The sequence below is a fragment of the Chelonoidis abingdonii genome, chromosome 1, assembly GCF_003597395.2.
Source record: "Chelonoidis abingdonii isolate Lonesome George chromosome 1, CheloAbing_2.0, whole genome shotgun sequence".
NCBI classification, from domain to species: domain Eukaryota; kingdom Metazoa; phylum Chordata; order Testudines; family Testudinidae; genus Chelonoidis; species Chelonoidis abingdonii.
Genome location: NC_133769.1, coordinates 248,419,472 through 248,435,947, shown reverse-complemented (window position 1 = coordinate 248,435,947; position 16,476 = coordinate 248,419,472). Strand labels below are relative to the sequence as shown.

The following is a 16,476-nucleotide window of genomic DNA, read 5'->3' as shown; positions in this document are numbered from 1 at the left end:
AAACTATGTGTAGCACTGCTACTTTCCAGATCATGTATCCCTCTTCGCAATCTGTGTGTCACAAGGATGTCAGGTAGTGGGGGTATTTAACAATGCCTATTCAGTACTAGATGCAACCAAATCACTTTAATAATTGAGGTTTTTACATGTATGGAAAAGTGGAACTTTCCCTAGTGTCAACTGTGCTCTTACAGTATTTACAAACATACTATTTGGTCATGTTCTATTGACTACAAATATACAGTACAGATATGTAGAGGTTAGCAAAACGGGATAATCTGCCCATCTTGACTTTGATAAATCTACTCCTATATCTTATTACATGAACCTGCGTACATACACATACAAACATTATATATACACTCACATTACTGTTTATATATACAGACACATACATTATCCTCTAAATTGTATGTTGAAGTGCTGATTTTTCTTGATACCCTGAATCTGTAATCCACCATAATGCTGTCCTGCCAGCAGCTTACTTTAAAAATAACCTTAAGAGATTGTATGGCTATATTTAAATACAAAGCCCTTAATTAAAGTACAGACTAGGCTACTAGAGTAGACATCTTTTATTTCAGTAATCAAAACGCAAATTCCAGGTGCAACGAAAGTCTCCCAAGGCTTTTGAAGTTACCCGTCAGGGTTTTTAACGAGTCTCTGGTACAAGTTAACTGTCTCCCCATAACTCCCTCCCCCATATCTTTTTTTTTTTGTAAACATCCTATCAATGTAAATTCTCTAATCCTGCCAAGATTAATCTTTGCTTTTATCTGCTGTATGTGTGCTGGTTTAATATTGGGTTTGCATTGTCTTCTTGTGATCATATTGATAACAAGTAAAAACACTATGTACAGTAATGATTACCAAACTCCGTCACTTGATTTCCCTTCCCTTGAAGTGGAAAAAAGACTCAGCTTCATCTGTGTAGACCCAAATATTTCTTACAGGGTCACTATAGGTTCAAGTGCATCAGCTGAGTGCAATGATGTTAACCTATGACAATATAATTTGAAGTCCTGTCACTCACTTGCATTACAAGATCCTAACTTAAAGGTTTAAGAGCAGACTAATCGATTTTATGTGCATTCACATGAAAATATGATTTGTGTGAGAGAAGCTAATTACATGCTGCAATACAAATTTGAAAAAAAATTCCACCCTCTAAGTTATTCCCAACATCATGGTATCTGAACACCCCACAATCTTTCATGTATTTATCCTCACAATGTTCCTGTGAGGTAGGGAAGTGCTATTATCCCCATTGTACAGATGGGGAACTGAGGCATAGAATGTCAAAGTGACTTACCCAAGATAACGAAGGAAATTTGTGATAAAGCAAGGAATTGAACCTACATTTCTCAACTCTTAAACTAGTACCACAACCATTCTTCCACTCCCATTAAAGGTTTTAGATGTTTGCTAATGTTCTTTGATATAGTGACAGCTATGGCTTTTAAAGTGAAATCTGGTTAGCTATTAGTTCATAATGTAGAAGTAGCCATTGGGTAGATTTAAGGGCCTTACTGAATTTATAGTAAAGAATCCCTATGTGCACGCTGCAGCGTGCAAGAAGTACCTTTATACTGTAACAAGTATTTAGTTTAACACAGGCTCCAATTCAGCAAAGCATTTAAGCATATATTTAAAGATAAGCATGTGCTTAAGTGCTTTGCCAAAGCAAGTCCAATATGATTCAGTTTACTTCCCCTCTCCCCCACCCTGACAAAGGTTCAAAAATGTAAATAAACCCATAAGAAGGCAGGATAAAAAATTATGCCACTGGTTTGAGTAAAGCCCACAAAACATTTAGAAAGAAGTTTTTAAAAATGCACTTGGAGGTTGCACTTATCTAAATGTAAAGTTATACGTCAGATGTGCCAAGAAGTGCAGGGGGTGGGGGTGAGGGCTTTTGGCACACAAATAACTTTAAGCTTATAAAGAAAAATAAAGGTGGCCTTATTTATTACTTTTGTTCCAAAGGCCCCTCTAACTCTTACCACTTGACACATTTAATTTGTTCTCTGCAAGTCATCTTCAACATGTCCCACTGTGTTTAGGCATTGAACTGTTTGGTGTGTGACACAGCTCACTGTTTCGACACCCCTAGATATATAGGGGCACATTATGGGAAGTCTTCTAGCATTCTGAATATCTTTATTGTAGATAAAACACCACCCAGGAGCTTGTGAGAGCTGTATTGCGATTTAATATGCAAGTGCTTGGAGAGGGGGCAGCCAACAGATCAGGCTTTACTGGGTTAGTGTAGTTGTGTTTTCAAGAAACCAAATATTGTTACCAGTGATAGCAAGACAGGTTTGTATTAAGTTATCCTCTTCAAGACTGCTTTACACTTCCACAGAGACCACAAGGATTTCTTGCTGAGCCTGTTATAAGCAATATACACCTGATCTTTCTCTTAAAGACATTTTTAAATGGCGCTCCAGTAGAAGAGGAGCTGGGAATATAATGGAAGTAAATTTTAAACACCTGAACAGTAGCGTAGGTTGAGGAGCTGGAGAAAGAAAGAGTGAATGCTAACTAGTCAGAGGGCAGACAGAGTAGCAGGAAAGCAAAATGAAAGAGTAATCACGTGGGCAGATGAGCAGGAGAGTCGTTTCTGAGAAGCAATCCATAGGTAATCAGGGTGAGCAGGAGATTATTGCTTTCCTGGTTGCATGTATGTACATTGCACTGTTGAAATTCTGCAAGGAAAAGTGTGAAATGTGGCATGACATTTCCTTCAATATTAAAAAAACCCTCTGTTACTGATAACAAGAAATCTTGCTGTTTTATTTCCCATGTGGTTGGTTTATAGTTAGGTTTGAATCATGGAATGATAGAACCATAGAGTTAGAAGGGACCACAAGGTTCATCTAGTCTAACCCCCTGACAAGATGCAGGATTTTTTTTTACCTAAGACAGATGGCTAAAGTTAGATTCTACAAGACCCTAGGATCAGAAGTTAAAGAGGAAGGATAGTGCAGTAGTTAGTGTATCACCTGGAGTCCAGTCCCTGCTCTGCTATAGATTTCCTGTGGGACCAAGTCACAGCCTTTCTGTGCCTGAGTCCACATCTGCAGAATAGGGATGAATGTACTTCCCTACCTGAGAGGTGTGTTGTGAGGACAACTATAGATTGCTAGGCTCATAGAGGCTACAGTTATGGAGTTATGTAAGTACCCTAAGTGGATGGAAGCTCGCTCTGTAGCAACAAAATAATTTGCAGGAGTAATTCAGTAAGGGATGGTTGGAGAGTATGGGGGAAAGGAGTAATGTTACATAATGAGCACCACAAGTGTTAGGAACCTAGTACCTTCCTGGATAAGTCCCATTTTTAGGTACTTCTGCAGCCCACAAAATTCCTGCTCAGCTGCCACCAAAACCTGTAAGCACCTAAACTAACTCGGCACCTAAGTTTTTGCCTCTGGACATGTATGCTGCAGCCTCACTGTAGGCGCCCAGATACCTATGATTTGTTGCCTAAGCCCCAGCACAACTGAAACCAGGAAAGATAAACGTTCATCCACCTAACTCACTTGTGGGGCCTGACCTGGTAGGCATTCTCAGTCTGGCTACTGGACCAAGCTCCTCAGGTGAGTTCACACAAAATGGCCTGGGAAGGAGACCCACCTTGTAACCTTTAGCCTAGTGGTTAGAGCACTCACCTGGGCTGTGGGAACCCCCCACTTCAGTTCCTCATCTGTCAGAGGGGGAGAAGGAATTTCAACAGAGATCAGCCACCTCTCAGATGAGTGCCCTAAACAGTGGGCTGCAGAGTCACTCCCACTGCCCCCACTTTATATTTAATACTGAAGTCATACCACTTTAATTATTTGGGCCAGTGAAAGAGTTAGAATGATTCTATAGCCTAGTGGTTAGGGTACTCACCTAGGAGGGAGCTGATACTTGTTCCCCTCTCAGGCAGAGAAGGGATTTGAAGAACCAAGGGCCTCCCACATCTTGAGCAAGTACTTTCTCCACCAGGGTATAAGGAAGGTCCTGCGCCTCTTCCCCCTAGGTTTTATTTCAGTTCCCTCCCCCGCAAGACCCCGGAACCCTTATTTTCCCCTAGTTTGCAAATGTCATGCTGAGATAGCCACCTAACTCCAAGCTGCAGGAATGTGCCTATCTCTGTGAGAAGGGCAGGGCTTAGCATATTCCCCATCTCGTTGGCCTCTCTCATTGCTTGCTTAGTTGGTTATCCACCTACCATGCTGGTGCTGGCTTTTGTAGATCACCTTCTAAGGTACCTATCTATTCCCATTCATTGTACAGGGAGTCAAGATGCCTATCTCAGTCTCTGTGAACCAGAGCGTTGTTCCTGTAATTTGCTAGGTACTTTTAAATTGGGTGCAGCAGTGCTCAGCATCACAGTGCTTAAGCCCCTTCATAGATGAGGGCTCACCAACTTAGTTAACTGCAAGAGAGTCAAAAATACCAGAGTTCAAGTAATACCCTTTAGTATGTGAATACTCATAGCCTCCTTGGGCCACATCTCCATATTAAAAGTAAGGATGTTTTTGAACCACATGGTAGCAATCTCATTAGAAAAAGAAAAAGGAGACTGAGGATAAACCTGGGCATGCAGTCTCTAGAGGCCAAGTCCTGGGCTGGTGTAAACAGACTCAACTCCATTTAAGTCAGTGGAACCACACTAGTTGATACTAGCAAGGAATTTGGCCCTAGCTGTGCACTCTTATATTAAAACTGTTATATTATGGGAAAAAGCTTATCCCTTCCATGGGAGAGTTCAAAGTACGACTTCCATTACAGGCCAGGTACTGACCTCTCACTCCCTAAATCTGCCAAAGCAAAACTGATCCACACTGAAGTTTCACAGGCCTAAGTATATATATATATATATATATATATATATATATATATATATATAGGTAAATCAAGCAAGGCCTCAAAGCTGGAAGCTGTATTTATACCTTGTTTGCTCACTGGCCTTGGTGGTACTTTGCAAGAGGAGTTCAGTTGGGGCTCCCAGCACTCATATGGAGACAGGTAAATAGCTGAGGCAGAGAGAAGTTAATTGACTTTCCTCAAGGTCACACAGCAACTGAATGTCAGAATGCAGATTAGAACCCACTGCTTTGGTCAGACTGACAGACGTCTAATCCACAGACCACAGGACCCCCTGCCCAGACAACTGACTTAACTCCTACAATCTCATTTTAATCATGGTGTTAATTATATCCTTTTAATTTTGGTCACAGGATTGCCCTGAAGATGAAGTAGTTAATGTTTGTGAGTTAATGTTTGCCAGTGTTTTGACAGTATGAAATGCTGCATTGTGGAGTGATAGGAGTCTAGTTAATGTTGTGTGATTATCTGGTTAAACCAGTTTTCTGTTTGTACTATCTCCATAGTTTTGCATGTATTTGCACACCCATCTCAATTAACTTCCCCCACCAAGCTACTCCAAGCAACTTGAACTTTTGCCTGGTGGTGTCTAATGGGTTGGCTAATGATGTGAATCTAGTCACTTGCCCTCGGAACCATTCTAATACTAGTAACGCTTAATAAAGATTCTCTTTTAGCTCACGGTTTGTTCCTTGGGAACTAAAGAGTCAAGATTGTATCACTACTGGGTATTCATTGGCCACAGAGGTGCAGCTGATGGGCTCGCTGTAGAGATGCTCTTGCAGAAGGGGGTTATATCCTTTTACTTTTTCCTAAGTCGTTTAATTTATTGGTGCCTGCCCATGATTTATTGCAGAGGGATGAAGTCTCCCTAATACTCTTGATCCTGTTCTAAGTTCCATGCTCCTAGGCTCTTTGCCTACCCATCATGTTCTCAAGTCCTGTTCCAAGGATTTCTAGGCATCTCTTGCTGTCTCTCCTTGACACTGCTGTTCCATCTGCATGAGTTATGTAACTTAGGAGGTACGGCATTGACTTGTTTATTTCTTGGACTGTTACAAATATCAGGCATTCTATTCAACAAGCTAGTGCCTTTTTTTCCCTTTTTTTTTTTTTTAAGTCTGTGATGTTTTCAATCTGGTATTGTGCACATTTGATTGAGTTGCAGAAAAGCAAACCTTAGATCATTTCTATGAAGGCCAGAATTGCTTTTTGTAATATGATGCCCATTACACTGCTAAAGGGTAAGTATTGCTGACTGCCATTTGCAAAGCGAGTTGAGCCCAATCAGCACTGAAAAAGCTTTGAGAAGGAGGCCTCTTCCCTCAGTATTTAATGATCTAGGTAATATACTGTCAATTTCATTGTCACAGTAATCAGTCTTTGTTGTAGGGAAGGAATGTTAAAGTTAGTCTGGATTTTTTTGATGGAAAAATGCAGATTAGCTGAATCTAGAGCTTTTTGCAAGAAAAAAAGTATTAAAAAACTGACCCTACTTACCAAAATTGATAAAAGTTTTGAAGTTGTCAAAAATGTTACACTGACATTTTCTAAACAAAAAAAATCTGGTTTTCAAGTTCTGAACAGTTTTGCTTAGAAATTTAAGCTATTTATAGTAAAAATTTAATATAATGGAAACAATTATCAAAACAATGTTTCCATGGACCTGGACTTTTTACTTTCTTTTATCTTTTTAGATTTTGGGGCTATCATAATCTGAGCTTTTCACTTTTCAACCCAGTCTGGGAAAGGGAAAATTACCAAAAAAATCTTCAAGTTTTTTGAGGGACAGGAAAACCCTTTTCCAACTAAACTCTAGTTATTAACTTTTCACCCCTGCACAAAAGGGCACCACAAATCCTATGGCCCGTATAAAGTCTCAGAGAGGGGCTTACGTGAGACTTACATGCTTCATAGGCTTGTGGTGTTCCACTTCCAATAGGTGAATTTTATTCTCATTGCTTCCTTGCTCTGGTTAAATGTATTGAAATCCTGCTCCCTTTTTTAATGGACATGCCTGTCCTGAAATCTGACTATTAAGAACTTCTCTGTAAATAAGTTATATATAGATCAGGGGTTGGCAACCTTTCAGAAGCGGTGTGCTGAGTCTTAATTTATTCACTCTAATTTAAGATTTTGCATGCCAGTAATACATTAACATTTTTAGAAGGGCTCTTTCTATAAATCTATAATATATAACTAAACTATTATGGTATGTAAAGTAAATAAGGTTTTTAAAATGTTTAAGAAGCTTCATTTAAAATTAAATTAAAATGCAGAGCCCCCTGGACCGGTAGCCAGGACCCAGGCAGTGAGAGTGCCACTGAAAATCAGCTCCCATGCTGCCTTCGGCACCCATGCCATAGGTTGCCTACCCCTGATATAGACTGTGTAGCCACCAAACTTTCTAAATCATTTGGAATTACCTCTGATCTCCAAAGTCTGATGCAGATACTACTATCTATTCTGGAGTATGGAAACTTTCTGCTCCAAAATGATCAGAACACTGAGCAGTGAGCATCTACTTGTACCAGTGATAATGAAGTGTTTAAATTATATATATAAACATGCAGATTCCTATGCACAAAGACCTCTAGGATCCATAAGAAAAACACTAAAGACATAATTAATATAGGTAGGCAGCTAGTTCAAATGGGCCAGAGCACACACAGACCAACCCATCCCCTCCCCCCACCACCACCAACATAGCAGAGTGAGAGAATACAGCATTCACAGTGTAAAACAACATCACAACAAGCTAGAAAGGGAAGAAAAAATGTTTGGACTCTCGCACTGAAGGATGCTGCAGTTGTATTCTGGTGATTAAATAACTGTGTCTTCTGCAAGTTTTGCTTCCTCACCGCTCACCTCACTTTCTAGGTCATTCAACAACATGGGTCCTAGTACAAAACCTTGATTAAACCTGATCAACTAATCCTACTCTTTGCTTCCTGTCTCCTGGTCAATATTTGATCCATGACAATATTCTGCCTCTCATCATATGACCACTCACCATCTTCAGTAGCCTTTTGTGCAGGTACTTGTTAAAGGCCCTTTGGAAGCCTAAATTAATTATGCCAGCCAGTTCTCTTTTATCCACTATTTTATTTACATGATCAGAGAATCCAAAGAGATTCAATTAAACAATTTTTCTTTGAAGAAACTGCTGATCTGATCCTATCAGATCATGATCTTCCAGGTGTTTTGTTATTCTATTTCTAATTATGTTTTCAACCAGTTTACCAGGTACAGTTGCTTATTAGTCTGTTGTTCCCTGGATCACACCTAGAGTCATAGACTCTGACTTTTTAATGTACCAGGGTGTGCTTCCCCTGGCTCTGTCCCAGGCGTCACCCCCACTCCACCCCTTCTCTCAAGGCGCCACCTCCACCCTGCCTCTTGCTGCCCCTGCCCTGCCTCTTGTCCCCATTCCCTCTCCCAAGTGCGCCCCACCCTCACTCCTCCTCCCTCTGCCCCATCTGATCCATGGTGGGTGGGAGGTGCTGGGAAGGAGGGGGAGACACTGATAATGGGGCTACTGGTGGGCACTCAGAACCCACCATTTTTCCTTAGGTGCTCCAGGCCTGGAGCACCCATGGAGCCAGCGTCTATGCCTAGAGTCATTTATAAATAAGCACATTTGCTGCCCTCCACTCCTCAGAAGAGTCGCTCTTTTTAATGAGAGATTGCATGTTTGTTAGTTCAGCTAATTCATAACTTTAGCTTTTTTTTGGAAGCCAATACATTTACTTCAGCTAGATTTATAGCAGAGATAAGAGGGGGAGAGGGAGGTCAGAAGAAACTATTGCTAGCACAGGCTTTGAACCACATGAGCCCTGAATGGCACTCTTTTCCATCACTTAAATTTGAACTTGTATGTGCAGCTCATAATCATAAGTAATTCCAGGTTACAGACATGTTTGGGGTAAACTGTAGGTCAGCTGTTATAAATCAGTATAATTCCACTGAAGTACAGTAGCTGAGCATCTGGTGCACCATCAGTAGCTAAGGCAGCCACCAAACAGATAAGATCACATATAATGAAAATGTTTTGATGGTTATTTTAAAAAGTGCCTTCCAGGGACACAGTCAGCATCTTTTGAAAGAGCTGCAAAGAATCTGCTGTTACAAACAAGTTTATAAAGGTTGCAAGCCTCATACTGTCTGCTTAGTAAGCAGTCTCTTCACTGGGACATGAACTGTGTCTGAGGCTTGTCATGCAGAACAAGTTTAAAAAAAAAGTTGGAAAACTTTTTTTTAAGGCAAAGGGAACAAAGGTGAATTCAGGAATTAGTTTGAGAAGGGTTGGGTGAAGACTTCCTTTGAAACCTCTCTCAGTTTTCCACATGTGACAGGTCAGGGCAGTCAGATCTGAGAGAGACAGAACCTTGGAGGTTTAACTCACTGATGCAAAATTAACACAAATTGGCTTCAGATATGTTTTTGACCTGAGTTCAAAAGCCTCATAATAAGAACATACAGAAAAAGAATGTCTCAGTTTGAGTTTCCAGCACAAAACAAAGTGCAAACTTTTGTGCCTAAATAGTTTTAGCCCTAGTACCCAAGGCAGTTCTGGCTCTCAGCTAGCTCTGCCTACTGCTCACAGCACCTCCTATTTACAGCATACTGAGGGAAAGTTACTGCACATTCACAGCTGCCCAAAGCAGAATGCTGGATTAGAGCTAAAGGCCAAGGATCATTGTTTTATCCATTGACAATATTACATCATTGCTTTCCAATCCTTTATTTATTTATTGTAAGGCCCTCATCACCATAATATCTAAACACCTCACAAACAGTAATTACATTTAATCTCCCCCTTCCCACTCCTCCCCCCGTGAGGTAGGGGAGTATTCTCTCCGTTGTGCAGATGGGGAACAGAGGCACAGAGATTGTAATCTCTGCTGGATCAGGATTGTGGGGTTTTTTTAAGTGTTTGTATCACAACTATTACTACAGGATCCCAGTCTTAATTAGGACCTCTTGATGTTACTGGAATACAGTAATGATAAAGGGATTTGTCCAAGTTCACATGGGAAAGTCTGAAGCAGAACTGGGAACAGATCCTGTTCTCAGCTCCCCGATCAGTATCTCAGAAACAGCACCTCTTCCTCTTGTTAGCTTGGGAATTCTCCACCTAAATCCCCAGATACCCAGTATGCTTTAACTCCTATACAACTGCCCTTTTGTATTCAGGGATTGTTTGTTTTGAAGAAACCTGCCACCTGTATTTTGAGCATGTAATCCTTTGGCTATTGGAAGGTGCTTCCTTCCTACCTCCCCTCCATTAGTCAGGGAGAATGGATTGGACACATGAAGGGCTTTTGAATGGAGTGTTAATCCTCCCTCTGCCAGTCCCCAAATCAGGTCCACTTAAAAATTCCTCATATGTTCAACCCATTCTACCAGCTAGAGATCACTGAGAATGTCTCCTTGTCAGCACTGCTCATACACCTACAGGAGGGGATCACCACAAAGGGTTGAGTATGCTGTATCTACATTGCTCCTTGTCTCTGTTAAGAAGGGTCCAAGATCAACCCCAATTTCCAATCCCCTCTACAGTATCACACTGCATTAAAACACTGAGCCAGCCAAGGAAGTTACAAAGTTTTTAAGTGTACAAGATGAAATGTATCATAACATTTTGACACCTACCCCCCTCCACACCCCAAATGTATGATGCGACTCCAGTGGAGCCACAGCAATTTATGCCTGACAGAAAAACAGTGGTCTGTTGGTTCACAGAAAAGATCAATCATAGGCACTAACAGTTTAGTATCTCAAGGCCAATGTATCTATATCCTGAAGGGACTTGCTTCCATTGGTGGGACATTAGTTTAGTTTCTATGACCAGTGCCATATGAAATTGCAATTTTTCTGATAAGAAACTGGACTGGAGTCACCAACTTATTTCACATATGCATCAACATAGAAATAGCTTTTAACCATTGCCGACCCAGGCAAAATATGAACAGGTGGCCTTAGAAATGGAAGGTTGTTGTATCCCTTTGGCAAAACAGTTTATGTTTTTATGAGAGGAACGGTGGAAAAGAGTCTCAGCGAAACAGGAGAGAGCAGAGAGTGAGGAAGGGGAAAGAGAATGAAATTGTATCCTTAGCAACCCTCCCATTTTAGACAAGGCTCACAATTTCCCTGAGTAACTCCAATCAGTTTACAGGGCCCAACCGAGATTGGTACACACACTTATGTCCAAAAACATGAGACCATCCCTGCTCCAGTAATTTTACAGTCTACACAGACAGTAGGTGGGAGAGGAAAATGGAGGCACAGAGGCTTCCATAGCATTACACGGCATGTTAGTAGCAGAGACAGGATTAGAAACCAGATCTCTTGCCTCCTGGGCTATACTTCCTCTGAAGACTAACTTGAAATACCAACTAGCACCCAAAAAAGGGAGGCAATCCAAACTAGTAGACATTGCTGCACAGTAAGGCTTGAGTGACTTGTGCAAGGTCAGCGAATGGTAGAACTAGGAAAATAGCTCAGATCTCCTGACTCCCACGCTTTAATCTTGAAACTCTGCTTGCTCTATGCTTTAGTTTAACTGTGAGAATCTTCCCAAATGTGGAGTCACTATCACTAAGGCATGATGCTGTGACATATGATCACATCATGCAGGATGTGCCAAGATGTTGCCACATACTGAATCATGATTGGAAAACAGACAAGCCACTGAAACAGAATAACAGACATTTTATAAACCAATGTTCTGCCCTGTGGGTCTCTGAGTGGTAGATGTGGCAAAGCAGAGCAATGGTGTTAGGATCTCACCCTATTGTATTATATTTGGCTGAACAACAACATGTTTGCAGAAGAACCCCACACAACCAGGATAAATTTAATATTTGCTGTAATTTCCTAAGAACTTAATACTCACTTAGGGCCAGATTCTGACAGCATTGCTGATTATCAGTGGTAATTTACTGCATGAGTAGATCTATTGAAATCAGTGACTACTCATAAAGTAAGATACTATTTACTGTGAATAAAGGCAGCAGAATCAGGCCCTGAATATATAAGTGCCTGGTGTTTGTATTTTAGAAGATTTTTACCTATTTTATAGAAAATAAAAGAAACCTGACATTTTCTGCATGTACGTACTGTACTCAGCAAACACTAACAATGCAGTTAACATAGCAGCCCAATATGGTAATTTCAAATTCACAGCTTGACTAAACACTCACAGCAGCCTTTGAGTCAGCAGCTCACTGAAATTACTGTGCATCTTGCCTTCAAAGATACTAATGTACCTGGGAACTCCCAAGATATTTTAAATTTTTAAAATGCCAGCTCAAAACACCCCTACTGTCCAGCCTTTTTACCAACACTTATATTGACATTAACATTACAGGTACAGCAGAACCACAGAAGCTGAAGTAATAGATTCTGGTCCCTTCCACATGAGAGACAATTGAAAAAATGGTCACCACCAAACATGGTGTAAAATCAATTCTCAGATTCATTCCACATCAAGTCAGGCAACACTACATCCAAAAATAAGTTATACTATAAATACTAACTGCAGTGAGCAAAAAACAGGAGACACAGAAAAGAAGATGTGAAGGGAGGAAGGTGTTAAGATGTCACTGCTCAGGGTTGCACACATTACACAGCATCAGCATGTTTGAAGGCTTTCGGAGGGATTTTCCCCTTATACACCACTGTAGTGACACACAGGAGCCATGAATGCCCTGCAATTTCCTGGGGCAGAATTCCCCCAGCACAAGCATTATGTTGGGCTGCCATAAGAGACAGTGTGCTGCCCCCTGCTGGAAGAGCTGGCAGAGGCTCAGGAGGAACCATGTCAGGTTAGCCCTGAGTGGTAACGAGATTATGTGCAGCAGCCCAGCAGCAGCCCTTGAGGGGCACAGAATCAGAAGAGCACAAGGGTGGCTTAAAGCCACTTTTGCACCTCTTCCCTGAGTTGCACCTTCTTTGCTGCATTTCCTGGAGGCGCAGCAGAGATGCTCACACTTCACATAGCCCAAGAAAGACTTCCAAGGGCCATGATATTGATCCCTATCATCTTATGTCCTGATGACAACTCACTCCTACATGGCTGCTTCTGAAAAAACTGCAAGGCTTTCCCTTCATACAGGAGGGAGTGATAGTCCCTGGATCAGAGAATAATGTTATTGGCTAGCAAGAAGTTTTTTTCCCATTTTATTTTTCCCTTTAACTATAGTTTGATCAGATAGATCCCTCAATACACAACTCAACAATATGGCTCAGTATGCCACTTGTTTTTCTTAGCACATTGTTCCTGATGGTGTGGGTTTCACTACAGGTCAAGACCATGACCGAGACTCAGGTTAGCCATTATATGGAGGAGCTGAGGGTGGGGAGTAAGTAGCCCCCATTCCTTGCATGATTCCACAAGGGCCAGACAGCAGAGCAGCCCCTATGCTGGAAAGGGGCTACTGTCTAATTACTCCCCCATGGACTCAGTACTGCAAGAGAGGCAGAGAGTAGGTGGAGTTATTATGGTTCCACATTCCCTCCCCCTCTTTACCTAGAGCTAGCCAGTTGTATGGTAGTTAGTATGCTGCAGCTCAGAAGGGTGTCTCCAAGTGCACACTACCTTGCTTTAGACAAACTCACTAGTGCCACCACCCCCTCATGGCTGGGCATGACGTAGCAGGGTCTCCTCATCTAATGCCCCCTGCTGAAAGACACTGCAGTGCTCTGCTTCTTCTTGTGGCTCAGCCCTTCAGCCAGGTCACTTATGGGATGTCTACACAGAAACTAGACACCTGTGGCTGGCCTGTGCCAGCCAGCTCAGGCACATGGGGCTGTTTCATTGCTCTGTAGACATCTGGGGTTGGGCTGGAGCCCAGGCTCTAGGATCTGTGAGGTGGGAGGGTCCCAGAACTCAGGCCCCAGCCTGAGCCCAGAAGTCTGCACAGCAATGAAACAATTCCACAGCCCAAGCCACGCGAGCCTGAGTCAGCTGGCATGGGCCAGCTGCGGGTTTTTCTTTGCTGTGCAGATATACCCCTGTAGTTCCACCCTACTCCCCAGACCAGAGTCCGAAAAACCAGAGTCCAACAAATAATATCAAGACCTTGTATCAGGTCTCTGGCCCCTGACTCTGGGCCCAGTGGCTTACCCGCTTGCTTCAGTGTACCACAGCCAGGCAGGATTCACCCTTCTTTTAGGCCAGAGGCTTACAGGGTTCCCCCAGAGTCCTCCAACAAATGCCAAATTAAAAATATAAGCTTAAAACACTTCTGCCATGCACAGGCTCAAACTTGTATCCCTCTGTTCTGTTCCTCACTGGAACAGTTCCCTGGAGCTCTGGGTCCTACCCTTTTGTCAGGGCTCATTGCCAGGGCTTGTTGCACCTCAGTGGCTTCCCAATTTTTCTCCTGCTCTTAATGCCAGAGTTCTTTATTCAGGAGACAATCCCATAGCAAATTCTGCCCTTTAGCTTCCTCTTCAACCCTGCCAATCTCACTATTACCAAGAGAAGGACTGCAGCAGACTTCTCTTCCTACATGCTCTTCCACTTTGGGCTTCCTCTCTTTATAGAAACCACCCAGCTCCTCCCCTATCTGGAACTCATTTTTTAATTGGGCCTCCCTAACTTTCCATTTGTAACCAGGTGCCTTGACTGAGCTCTCCCTCTGTTTTCAAACCACTGTAGGGTATACACTCTATCACACGTACATATTGGGATCTTTTGAAGGAATGCAGCCTGGTTTTACACAGCCTTCAGTGCAGAGCTGTACCTAAATGGCCCAGTCCCTATCTGTGACAGCAGATGTTCCTGAGCGACTTATGAGTACATGTGTACGTTAGTATTTGTGCATTAGCAGTACCAATCGACACGTGTATATTTTAGTTTACATACTAGCTTGGGATTCCAATATAGTCAACTGATTGTTTTTAAGTAGCCAACAATATAGTCAACTAAGCATTCAAAAAGCATGTTAGGCCTCAAAAATCATGAGATTTTACAAAATTAAAAGCACCCATATATATTATTTGCCTTCTGGTTTCTGAGCCCTTAGGATGCACTCAGGTCACATTTTAAAGCTTTTTTCCACAACCATGAGGGCCAGATTCCTATTTTTTTTTTTAATGGAAACTGAGATTCTCTTCTAACCATTTCCCCCCCAGACACTGAAGGAGCTTTAAGAAAAACACCAAATATAGCAAGACTCACCAAAAAATCGTGTGTAGGCAACACAGAATCAATGTCAGGCTTGCATATCTAAATATCTTATAATTTGAGTGCAGTAAATAGCTCCATTTCTTTTCAGAATAAGAAACATTTACTTCATATTCCCATTCCAACCTTGACTGTGATGGCTTGCACATCGCAATCTGATATACAGCCATTTCTAGCTGTCTCTTTTAGGGTTTTTTTATAGTTCCAATCACTGTAGTATCTTACTGTTGCTTAGTAATGAAGCCTCATGAGGTCTGTCTGACACATTTTAAAATGTCCTGTTCTGTCTCCTGTGGAAAGGGAAGGCTAGAATCTAAGAAAATTCTTTTAGCTGGAAAATATTGCCTTTAGTGTAGAGCCATATTTTTCTTTTAATTTTGGGAAGGACAAAAATTACGATCCTTTTAGTAAGCTTAGAATTAAAAAATGCCCATTTTGTAACCATGTACTGCGCTCATTCTTGTTTCTCATGGACCAATACATGGCTAAGAATTTGCTCGCAAAATTGGCTTCAGCCAGGGCCGGCTCCAGGCAGCAGCATTCCAAGCAGGTGCTTGGGGCGGCAATCTGCAAGGGGCAGCAATCCCTGTGTTTTTGCCCCCAAGCAGCGTGCCAAATTGCCACAGCAGACGGCGGGGGCAGTCCGTGTGCAGTTAGGGTGGCACACACGTTTCCATGGTGGTGCAATTTGGCAGCAGCTTCTATGTTCACCTGTCCTGTTCATCTGGCTGAAGACAGAAGCTGCCGCCGAACTGGCGCCACCGCAGAAACGTGAGAGCTGCCCTAATGGCACATGGACTGCCCCCACCCTCTGCGGCGGCAATTCAACAAGCTGCTTGGAGCGGCAAAAACAGTAGAGCTGGCCCTGGCTTCAGCATCCTACACAACTTATATCACACCATCCAGAAGTGTCTCACGATGGGCTTTTTCCACTTTTTAGTCCCTAGTTTTTCCCCTGCATGTCACTTTGCTATGCAAATCACCATGCTCAATTTTAATTATTTATCCAAACCCTATGCTAGTTTAAAGGCCAAATGATCAGTCTGAATTAAATAATTTCAAACTCCTAAAATCTCCTTGTGAATCTATAATTCCCACTAGAGTCAATGTGAAGATCCTGTTTTGTAAATCAGCATACTGTTTAAAAATATTCATTTTAGGCTATCATTCCATAGATATGTGGATACAATTTTTTTTCACATTAGTTAAATTACAGTTCTGCTTTGAAAACTGACTGTATGAAACAATGCAACTTCTCTCCAACAGACCTGCTCTGTTCGTATTCAGTACCACATAGCTTTAGTTCTTATACAAAACTATATTGTTACTAAGTATCAGAGGGGTAGCCGTGTTAGTCTGAATCTGTAAAAGCAGCAGAGAATCCTGTGGCACCTTATAGACTAACA

The 16,476-nt window shown here is 41.9% G+C and overlaps 1 protein-coding gene across 3 annotated transcripts in view; it reads left to right on the top strand.

Annotated features, from left to right (window-relative positions):
- The window catches only part of GABRA5 (gamma-aminobutyric acid type A receptor subunit alpha5), a 93,800-nt gene that overhangs the window by 44,856 nt on the left and 32,468 nt on the right, over positions 1-16,476 (top strand). The window lies entirely within an intron of this gene.